Source organism: Herpailurus yagouaroundi, unplaced genomic scaffold (assembly GCF_014898765.1).
Source record: "Herpailurus yagouaroundi ecotype Mexico unplaced genomic scaffold, PumYag 184, whole genome shotgun sequence".
NCBI lineage: Eukaryota > Metazoa > Chordata > Mammalia > Carnivora > Felidae > Herpailurus > Herpailurus yagouaroundi.
In genome coordinates, this window is record NW_024412415.1 from 7,787,506 (window position 1) to 7,798,444 (window position 10,939).

Genomic DNA, 10,939 nt, shown 5'->3' on the forward strand with positions numbered 1-10,939 from the left:
CTCTCTGTCTCTCAAAAAAAAAAAAAAATAGGTAAAAAAAATCTTGACTGTGTGGGAAATGGTAGGATCCTCCCCAATTTCCACTTATATATCCCAAAGTCTACATCCTACATTTACTAAGATTAAAAAACTGGGGGTGCTAATAATCCCTAATTATAGCACCAAAGACTTCTCAGACACATCCACATAAGTTTATTCATCTAGCAAGTGAAAGAGGCCCCACAATTTTGTCTTGCCATCACATCCCCGAGGAAGTCCAAAAGCTGTTCTTTTTTTTCTCTCCTGGAAAGGGAGGCAAGAATGAGGATTTGAAAAGATATGTACATCAGGAGATCTGTCCTAGTATTCCTAGTTCTTCAGCTCATTAGCTGTGTGACTCTTAAAATATTACTTGATCCATCTCAGAGTTATAAAATGACAGGTGAAGTGTGTTTATTTCTGAAAGCACTTCCGGTGCTAGCAATCTGTGATTCAAAGAACCAGGTGTCGGGGACAAAATTACTACACATAGAGGCTCTTCTTCACAGAAGTCTTATCCTTTTACCCAAGTTTTAATAACAGTTTTATTATAGCTGTAAATTTGATGGTAATCCTGTTTAATCCTTTCTGCAGATAGGAAGGATATATATAAATAATACACAAATGGGGGGAGGTGTCTGTCTGGCATGGAGAAAAGCCCTGACTTGGCCTGCGACAGGCCCCAAGGGTGGGGACACTTTCTGACCTAGGTCCCTCTGTCTGAGCTGGTTTAGGGACAGTCTTGCCAGCAAGAGGGGGAGGGTGGAGACAACCCTGAGAGCTGGTGAGTCACCTGTTTCTCAGCTAAGGACTTGCAATTGTAGCTGCTACTGCTGGGAAAGTCCCCTCCTAATGGTGGGTTGTGTCTTTTTCCTGTCCACCTGACAGATCATCTGTCCCAACTTCCAGCCAGATACACATTTGCTAAGATTAAAACTTGGCTCTAACATTGGGTTGCCTGGGTAGCAGAGTCGGTTAGGCGTCTGACTTTGGCAGGGGTCATGATCTCAGGGTACGTGGATTCGTGGGTTCATTGGTTCAAGCCCCATGTCAGGCTCTCTGCTATCAGCGCCAACTCTGCTTCAAATCCTCTGTCCCTCTCTCTCTGCCCCTTCCCTGCTCCCTCTTCCTCTCTCTCTCTCAAAAATAAATAAACATTAAAAAAAAAAAAACTTGGGGGGCACCTGGGTGGCACAGTCGGTTAAGTGTCTGACTTCAGCCAGGTCACGATCTCGCGGTCCGTGGGTTCGAACCCCGCGTCAGGCTCTGGGCTGATGGCTCAGAGCCTGGAGCCTGTTTCTGATTCTGTGTCTCCCTCTCTCTCTGCCCCTCCCCCGTTCATGCTCTGTCTCTCTCTGTCCCAAAAATAAATAAACGTTGAAAAAAAATTAAAAAAAAAAAAAACAAAAACTTGGGGTGCCTGAGTGGCTCAGTCAGTTAAGCGTCCAACTTTGGCTTAGGTCATGATTTTGTAGTTCGTGGGTTCCAGCCCGGAGTTGTGCTCTGTGCTGACAGCTCAGAGCCTGGAGCCTGTTTCCGATTCTGTGTCTTCCTCTCTCCCTGTCCCTCCCCTGTTTGTGCTCTGTCTGTCTCTCTCTCTCTCTCTCTCTCTCAAAAATAAGCATTAAAAAAAAAAAAAACAAAAAAAAACAAAAAAACTTGGCCCTAACATTATCTTTGGAGAAATGATTGATTTGAGGCCTGGGGCAGGAAATATACAAGATGAGCCTGGAGCTCTGTGGTACATAAAGTAAGGAAATCCTAAACAAACAAAACAACAGGAAGATGGAGGTACATCAAATGGACACAGAGCCAATTGAAAGAGCTTCAAAAGGGCAAATCTGGGACGATTTGAGCAACAAAATAAAGGAGTATTAGATTATAACCCAAAGTATAAAGTAAATATCCACAAGTCTATTCTGATATAAATAAATGATTGCATACGTAAATAAATGGACAATAATAGACAAATCTCCTGTGGAGAACTCCAAAAAATGTACGTAGATACTCAAACCTTCAGGAGGAACATACCCCTCCACTCCTTAAGTGTGAGCTATGCATAGCGACTTCCTTCCAAAGAAGACAGTAAGTATGAAAAAAGGTGGGGGTGGGGGGAGGGAAGAGTAACTTTCCAGTGGAGAATCCGGACAAACACTCCCTCAACCAGGTGATCAAGATTAAGATCCACATTGATAAGTCAAGTTGATTGTATGTACCCTTGATATGATGTAATGAGAACAGCATTTTTCCTCTGTGGTCTTCCCTACAAGAACCCCCAGTCTAATCATGGGGAAAACATCCAAAATATTCCACCTGGGAGACATCCTACAAATTGCCTGTCCAGTACTCCTCCAAACTGTCAAGGTCATCAGGAACAAGGAAAATCTGAAAAATTGCCACAGTCAAGAGGAGCCTAAGGAGAATGGCAACTGAATGTAACATGGTTGAAGTTCCAGAATTTGGCTGGATGGGGTTCTGAAACTGAAAGAGGACATTAGGGAAAAACTAAGAAATTCTGAATAAGATATGAATGTAGTTAATAATAATGTATCTTTAAAAAACATTTTTAATGTTTATTTATTTTGAGAGAGATAAAGTGTGAGCGGAGGAGGGGCAGAGAGTGAGGGAGACACAGAATCCAAAGCAGGCTCCAGGCTCTGAGCTGTCAGCACAGAGCCTGATGTGGGGCTGGAACCCATAAGACATGAGATCATGAGCTGAGCTGAAGTCGGACGCTCAACCGACTGAGCCACCCAGGCGCCCCAATAATAATGTATCAATGCTGGTTCATTAATTGTGACAAATGTACCTTGTATGTAAGACGTTCATAATGGGGGAACCTAGGTTGGAGGTATATGGAAACTATCTTCTCAATTTTTCTGTAAATTTAAACTGTTCTAAAATTTAAAAAAGAAAAGAAAACACCCCCAAAGCTGAAACATGGCCCTGACATTGAGTCATGGCGGTAATAACATTTTGTTTCCAAAATGTCCAACACAGTTGTATGCAGCTTTAGACTTGTAAAAGTCCTTTCATTTCCCTGTCTCATAGGAAGCCAAGTAAGCCTACCCGGGAAGAGGGTAAGTATACTGGGGCCCAGAGGAGCTAGGGGACTCTCCCAGCATTAAAGAAGCTAGTGGGCTCCTGGGTGGCTCAGTCAATTAGGTGGCCTACTTCGGCTCAGGTCACTATCTCGCCATTTGTGAGTTTGAGCCCCACCTCATGCTCTTTGCTGTCAGTGCAGAGCCCGCTTCAGATCCTGTCTCCCTCCCTCTGCCCCTCCCCCACTCGTGTTCTCTTGCCCTCTCTCTGTCTCTGTCTCTCTCTCTGTCAAAAATAAATTAAAAAAAAAAAAAAAAGAAACTTGATTCTGGAAAAAAAACAAAACAAAACTAAAAACTAAAGAAGCCAGTAAGTGTAAGTGGTGGACACGTCACAGGTTTGTCCTCAGGTGTGGTCAAGTTCTTAAGCATTTCTGTTATTTCCTTACCTTATTTAAAATTACTGGGGTGCCTGGGTGGCTCAGTCGGTTAAGCATCTGACTTTGGCTCAGGTCATGATCTCACAGTCTGTGAGTTCTCAGAGCCTGGAACCTGCTTCAGATTCTGTCTTCCTCTCTCTGCCCCTCCCCCATTCACGTTCTGTCTCTCTCTCTCTCTCTCTCTCTCTCTCAAAAAATAGATAAATATTAAAAAAAATTTTTAAATTACTGCACACACTGGGACCTCTATAGCAGAACCTCAATAAGAATAAACCAAAATAAATCTATCCCTACCCTACCATCATGATTTTCCTACTGCTGAAAAAGGGGTTAACAACAACAAAAAAATACACTGGTTGTGGGGCAGCATTTGCTCAACCAGGTCAGCGTTCAGGCTCTTTGTGAGAGAAACACACCTCATGCAGTCCTTCTCCATTTCTGTGGCACACTGCTCCAAGGTCCCCATGTCAGGCCTGCCCCGCGGAAGAAGCCCAGGAAAAGAATTGTATATTTAACACTCGATTTCTTTGTCAATCATACCTCAGTAGAGCTGGGAAAAACACCATTTATTTACCAAAATATTACTGCTGCTGCTGCTACTGCTGCTACTACAATAAGTAGACTGCACACTATCTGAGCTTTCCAGTTAACCGGGTTACTGGTTTCTCTCCTTGTGTGCTTGTGTCCCGGGAAGGAGTTGGTGGCAAACTCAGCAGCCTGGGCTGAACTGGCCTCATGGTGTACCCTGGAACCAGATCTTGCTAGCCAAGCCTCCAGACCAACCCCATCTGTGTTGTCCATGCCATCTGTGTCCCAAGGCTCAGGCTGCCTCCAGAGCTTCCTCCTGCCCTGCATCCTCCCCTTAACTCAGCCTTAGCTCCTGCTTCTCCTTGTCTTTCTCTCCACAAACTCTCCACCTAGCTAATCTCAACTGCTACTGCCCCCCACTCAAACCTCTCTTTCCTGCCCAGACCTTGCACTCAAGCCCTGGCCGGTATTTTTTTTTTTTTAAGTTTATTGATTTATTTTGAGAGAGACAGAGACACTGCAAGTGGAGGAGGGGCAGAGAGAGGGAAAGAGAGAGAATCCCAGGCAGGCTCCGCACTGTCAGTGCAGAAGCGGATATGGGCTCAAACCCACGAACAGTGAGATCATGACCTGGGTGGGAACCAAGAGTTGGACGCTTAACTGACTGAGCCGCCGAGATACCCCACTGGCCAGTATTTTTAAAGGCCTGCAGGAGTTGACACCTAAAAAGTTTATCTAAAAAGACTCCCCTCTTGGGGCATCTGGATGGCTCAGCTGGAAAAGCATGAGTCTCTTGATTGCAGGGTCATGAGTGTTCGAGCCCAAGTTACGTGTAGAGATTATTGAAAAAAAAAAAAAAAAAAAGAACAACAACAAAAAAAAACCTTAAAAAAAATGTAAATGGACTCCCCTCCTAACTTTCTTATTTCTGACAATGGCAGCATGATTCTTTCAAGCTAATGAATTGGAAGGAGTGGAACTAAATTGTCTCCAAACCTCACAATGCACTTAGACTTCTTTCTCTCCTTCATCTTTAGTCCTTAGTCTTTTCTTTCCAGTACTGGACTCCCCTCTTCCTCCTGGCATCCTTTTTGCCACAATAATCACCTCCTGCTTGCCTTCCGTCTTTGCTTTGTTCATTTCTAGTGTACCCAAGCTTCCTAAGACAACAAATGTACTCGGTCATTCTCCTACTCAAATCTACAATGAGTCCCTGTTAATCACTGGATAGTGTCTGAGTCTCGACCTGGCATCCCACATCCTCCAGTTAGAGTATACCCCCAACCCCCAGCAAATGATCCTTAAAAGAATTTTCATTGACATGGGGAAATGTTGAAAGATAAAATAAATGACACAGAATTATATAAACTGTTTGAGCCCAATTATTAAAAAAAAAAAAGTATACAGTTAGAATAGAAGGGAGTCCTGGGGTGCCTGGGTGGCTCGGTCATTTGAGCGTCTAACTCTTGATTTCGGCTCAGGTCAAGCCCCACGTTGGGCTCTACACTGAGCACGAAACATTTAAGATTCTCTCTCTTTCTCTCTGCCCCTCTCCTTGTTCTCTCTCTCTCTCTCTCAAATAAATAAATAAATAAATAAATAGAAAAATTTTTAAAAAAGAGTACTATATGAAGGGTGTATGTTAAAATATGGAGTCATTACCACTAGGTGAGAAGCTTATTTTGCCTGGCATATAACAATCACCAAGCACATATTAGCCATTAATAATATTATGTTGCTTAGCATCATCTGCTCCTTTTTCTGCAATGAACATGTTACTTTTGCACAGAAATAGTTATTGAAATTTAAAATATATATTTATTGTGTATTTAGGGAAAAAAAGAAGAAATGTACCAACAAGTAAACAATGATTACCTCTGAATGGCAGGATGATGAATAGTCTGTTCCCTTCATTCATTCATTCCATAAGGTTCTTTGAGAACCCACTGTGGGCCAGGCACTGTGAAAAGTGCTGAGTGCACAGCAGTGATCAAAACAGGGCTTCTTTGTTTCCCCACTTTGCTCTACCCTACACTAACTTTCCCCTTCCCTGAAGCCATTGTCTGTTTCACTAATTTTGAGAACACTCCATGTTTCCTCTGTGCCTATCTCACACTTCAAGCACCTAGAAGACAGGGAAGTACTTATACAATGTCTGGCTCCTACTGCCCCAGCCCAGTGGCACCCCACTTACCTATTTGTGGAATGAATAAATGGATGGTGAGGCACGGCTTGCCGAATGATAAAAAGACTGATGGGCAGCACCACCTTCCTTCCCTGGGGCCACAGCACTTGTCCAAATGGCTGAGCCCCAGGCACAGCCAAATCCTTGGTTTCTTCTCCCCAAAGATTGGCTCCACTACCCAAAGCCTCTTCTTGAACTGAAGCTGAGGTCTGATATCAATGAGGTCTACTCACATTGCTGTGGTTAACCCTAGAGCCCTAAAGGATGTGTTCTCCTTTGATGATGATGATGATGATGATAATGATGAACATCAGCAACTTTGCAAAGCTTATATAAACTAACATTTTACACACTTGTAAATGGGGATATTTAAATTATTTAGCAACTGCTATGGTCTCAGAAAGATGCTAGTCTTTGTGCTGTAGTAGCTTCTTAGAAGACTTGGTTATGCCTGACATTAACCCCTTAGTGGCTGGATCCTGGACAGGAGTGACAGGGTGGGGCACACTCAGGGAAGTGGGTATCTTAACAACTGGTGTGCTCATACTAGTGTGTACCTGTTGAACTTCATGGGTCTGTTTGGATTTGGAATGAGTGTAAACCAAGCAAAAGGGGCTTGGAAACAGCTTGAAGAAACAGCAGGAATTAGTCTCAGGGGATAAAGAGCATGGTCCATTTTGGAACTAAAACTAGCTTAGCCTGGCTAGGGAGGAGACTAATGAGCAATGAACTGGCAAGGGAAGCAGGAGCCCAATCAGGTCACACCAGAGCTGCTCTTGTCCTTCAGATTTTTTTTTTTTAATTTTTTTTTTCAACGTTTATTTATTTTTGGGATAGAGAGAGACAGAGCATGAACGGGGGAGGGGCAGAGAGAGAGGGAGACACAGAATCGGAAACAGGCTCCAGGCTCTGAGCCATCAGCCCAGAGCCTGACGCGAGGCTCGAACTCACGGACCGCGAGATCGTGACCTGGCTGAAGTCGGATGCTTAACCGACTGCGCCACCCAGGCGCCCCCTTCAGATTTATTTCAAGGGGGAGCAGCTAGGCCTAGAATGACCAGGACTGAGGGGGGTCTTGGAGCGCAGAACTTTGAGTGCTAAAATTGAGAAGGTCAGTCACCCCATCTGGATCCGTTCTTGCTCCTGTTGGCCCTTCCAGCATGCTCTTCAGAAAGACCACAATGCCTGAAACTAGAAACAGAGCAGGCTTTTCCAGACCAACATGAAATCAGCATTTACTATTTTGTGAAAGTACTAATATGAAAGGTATGGGGTTTTGTTCACATTTAAATTTGTATAGGGGCACCTGGGTAGCTCAGTTGGTTAAGTGTCTGACTTCAGCTCAGGTCATGATCTCACAGTTCGTGAGTTCGAGCCCCGCGTTGGGTTCTGTAATGACAGCTCAGAGCCTGGAGCCTGCTTCAATTTCTATGTCTCTCTCTTTCTCTGCCCCTCCCCTGCTTGTGCTCTCTCTCTCAAAAAAAAGAATGAATAAACGTTAAAAATGTTTAAAAAATAAATTAATATAATGCTCGTATTTGCAAATCAAATTTCTTTCTCCTCTTTTATCTCAAATTACAGTTTTGTCAACAAGAGACAAATTTACTTGACGGTCAAGAGCATGGACTCTGGGCCACAGTGCCTGGATTAGTACCCAGGTTGTGTTACTTACTAGCTGTTGTCTTCTCTGGGCATCAGTTTCCTGTCTGTGAAATGGGATTCGAATAGTACCTAACTTACAGAATGTTGTGGGGATTAAATGAATTGTGGAGCATACTTAGAATAGTGCCCATAGAGAGTGCTCTGCAAGGGTGCTCTATTATTATAATTATCTTCTCCCTGGGTAGGGCAATTTTTTCAGATGAAGTCATGGCCCTGCCTGAGAATGAACAATACAGATTTGTCAGGTCAGGTAAGGTTCATAATTTTATCTTCTGTGACCCAGATAGGGAACACAAAAAGAAATTAGCCTTTATTAAAGTCATCATCCTAATATACTGGTATTATTACTTTTATTTTACACATGAGGAAATTGAGTCTCCATAGAGGTGAAGTGACTTGCCCAAGGCCTCAAGGCTAAGAGAAATCCAGATCTGTGGAGCCCTGGTCTGCGCTCCAACACCACCCTCTTTTCAGTCCTCCCCTTAAGAATTATGGGCTACAGGGGTGCCTGGGTGGCTCAGTCAGTTAAGCAGCCGACTTCGGCTCTGGTCATGATCTCATGGTCCGTGAGTTTAAGCCCCGCATCCGGCTCTGTGCTGACAGCTCAGAGCCTGGAGCCTGTTTCAGATTCTGTGTCTCCCTCTCTCTCTGCCCCTCCCCTGTTCATGCTCTGTCTCAAAAATAAATAAACGTTAAAAAAAATTTTTTTTTTAAAGTATTATGGGCTACAGGGGCGCCTGGGTGGCTCAGTCGGTTGGGCGGCCGACTTTGGCTCAGGTCAAGATCTCGCGGTCCGTGAATTCGAGCCCCGCGTCGGGCTCTGCTGACAGCTCGGAGCCTGGAGCCTGTTTCAGATTCTTTGTCTCCCTCTCTCTGACCCTCCCCCGTTCATGCTCTGTCTCTCTCTGTCTCAAAAATAAATAAACGTTAAAAAAAATTAAAAAAAAAAAAAGAATTATGGGCTACAGAGGGGGCACCTGGTGGCTCAGTTGATTGAGTATCCAACTTTGGCTCAGGTCATGGTCTCATGGCTTTGTGGGTTTGAGCCCTGCATCAGGCTCTGTGCTAACAGCACACAGCCTGCTTCGGATTCTCTTCTCCCTCTCTCTCTGACCCTCCCCCACTTGCACTCTCTCAAAAATAAATAAACATTAAAAAAAATTTTTTTTAAAGAATTGTGGGCTACAGGAGCACGTGGGTGGCTCAGTTGGTTGAGCATCTGACTCTTAGTTTCAGCTCAGGTCATGATCTCAGGGTTGTGGGATCAAGCCCCAAGTCAGGCTCCATGCTGAGCATGGAGCTTGAGATTCATGTTTTTGGACATTATATTGTTATACTTTTTGTTACTGTAAGGCCTTACATTGTTTTCTTTCTAATGAAGTTATCATTACAATTATCATTCAACTGATCAAAACATAAATATATTATACATTTTGATAAAAAATAATTACACATAAAAAGTAAAATTGCATTAGGAATACATCTCTTTTTTTTTTTTTAATTTTTTTTTCAACGTTTATTTATTTTTGGGACAGAGAGAGACAGAGCATGAAGGGGGGAGGGGCAGAGAGAGAGGGAGTCACAGAATCGGAAGCAGGCTCCAGACTCTGAGCCATCAGCCCAGAGCCTGACGCGGGGCTCGAACTCACGGACCGCGAGATCGTGACCTGGCTGAAGTCGGCCGCTTAACCAACTGCGCCACCCAGGCGCCCCAGGAATACATCTCTTGATGAGATGCATAGGGCTTTTTTTGTTTTTGTTTTCAATTACTTCATGTATTTGTAGATAGAATGCTTGAATGAGACAAAGTTCAGCATCAGTTATCTTCCTACATTTTTTTTTTGGTTTGTGTTGATGTGACAAAAGCTTGTTCACATAAATGTTAGATGGGAACGGAAGGAGGTTTGAAATAGCAATGTCACTTGATTATGTGAGCACTTTCCAAATTAAATGCCAAAAATGTTAGTGATTTTTGTTTTCAATCAAGCTAAAACCTGATTAGGTTCTCAAGTTATATTCAGATTAAAGAACTAGAAACCATTTGATGTGCAAAGGATTTGTTACCTGTTCTTTGTAGGTATACCAACAATAATTCCACAGGTCTCTTTGCTGGGCTACCAGCAACGATTTTAACGCCCTGAAGGAAGCACCATAATGTGAAGGGTTTTGGTTTTTATCGTCCCAGTGGGTGAGTAGTGTGTTCTTCTTTGCAAAAGAGAAGCAGGGAAGTGGTGCCTGGGTGGCTCCGTCTGTTGGGCCTCTGACTTCGGCTCAGGTCATGATCTCACCTCTCGTGCGTTTGAGTCCCACTTCGGGCCCTGTACTGACAGCTCAGAGCCTGGAGCCTGCTTTGAATTCTGTGTCTCCCTCTCTCCCTGACCTTTCCAGGTCGCACTCCATCTCTGTCTGTCTCAAAAATTAATAAATGTTAAAAAATTAAAGAAAAAAAAGAAAAAGAGGATCAAGGGAGGTGGAAGAGAACCTATCTCTTCCTCCCAGGTACCTCCTTCTGCTCATCACTTTTAGGAAAGAGATGAGAGAAGCTGAAGACACTGAAGCTCTGTGTTTCTTTTTTTTTTTTTTTTCAACGTTTATTTATTTTGGGGACAGAGAGAGACAGAGCATGAACGGGGGAGGGGCAGAGAGAGAGGGAGACACAGAATCGGAAACAGGCTCCAGGCTCTGAGCCATCAGCCCAGAGCCTGACGCGGGGCTCGAACTCACGGACCGCGAGATCGTGACCTGGCTGAAGTCGGACGCTTAACTGACTGCGCCACCCAGGCGCCCCGAAGCTCTGTGTTTCTTAGGGAGAGCCATTCATACCTCTAAGGACTTGTGAACCCCAGTTTGAGAACCAATGACCTGATGATGCTTCCATTTCCCACCTAGATAAATGGAACAAGTGTCTCTATTCCCTCCCCTCCAATGTCTTCTCTGGGACCACTGAACCTATAATCCTAGACGGTGGCAGGAAAGAAAGAAGGCTGGTTGGATCCATATATTCTTTGGGTGGGGCTTTGAGATTCACTCGGTGAAAGAAGGGGATGGCAGTAGCAGGGATGGGA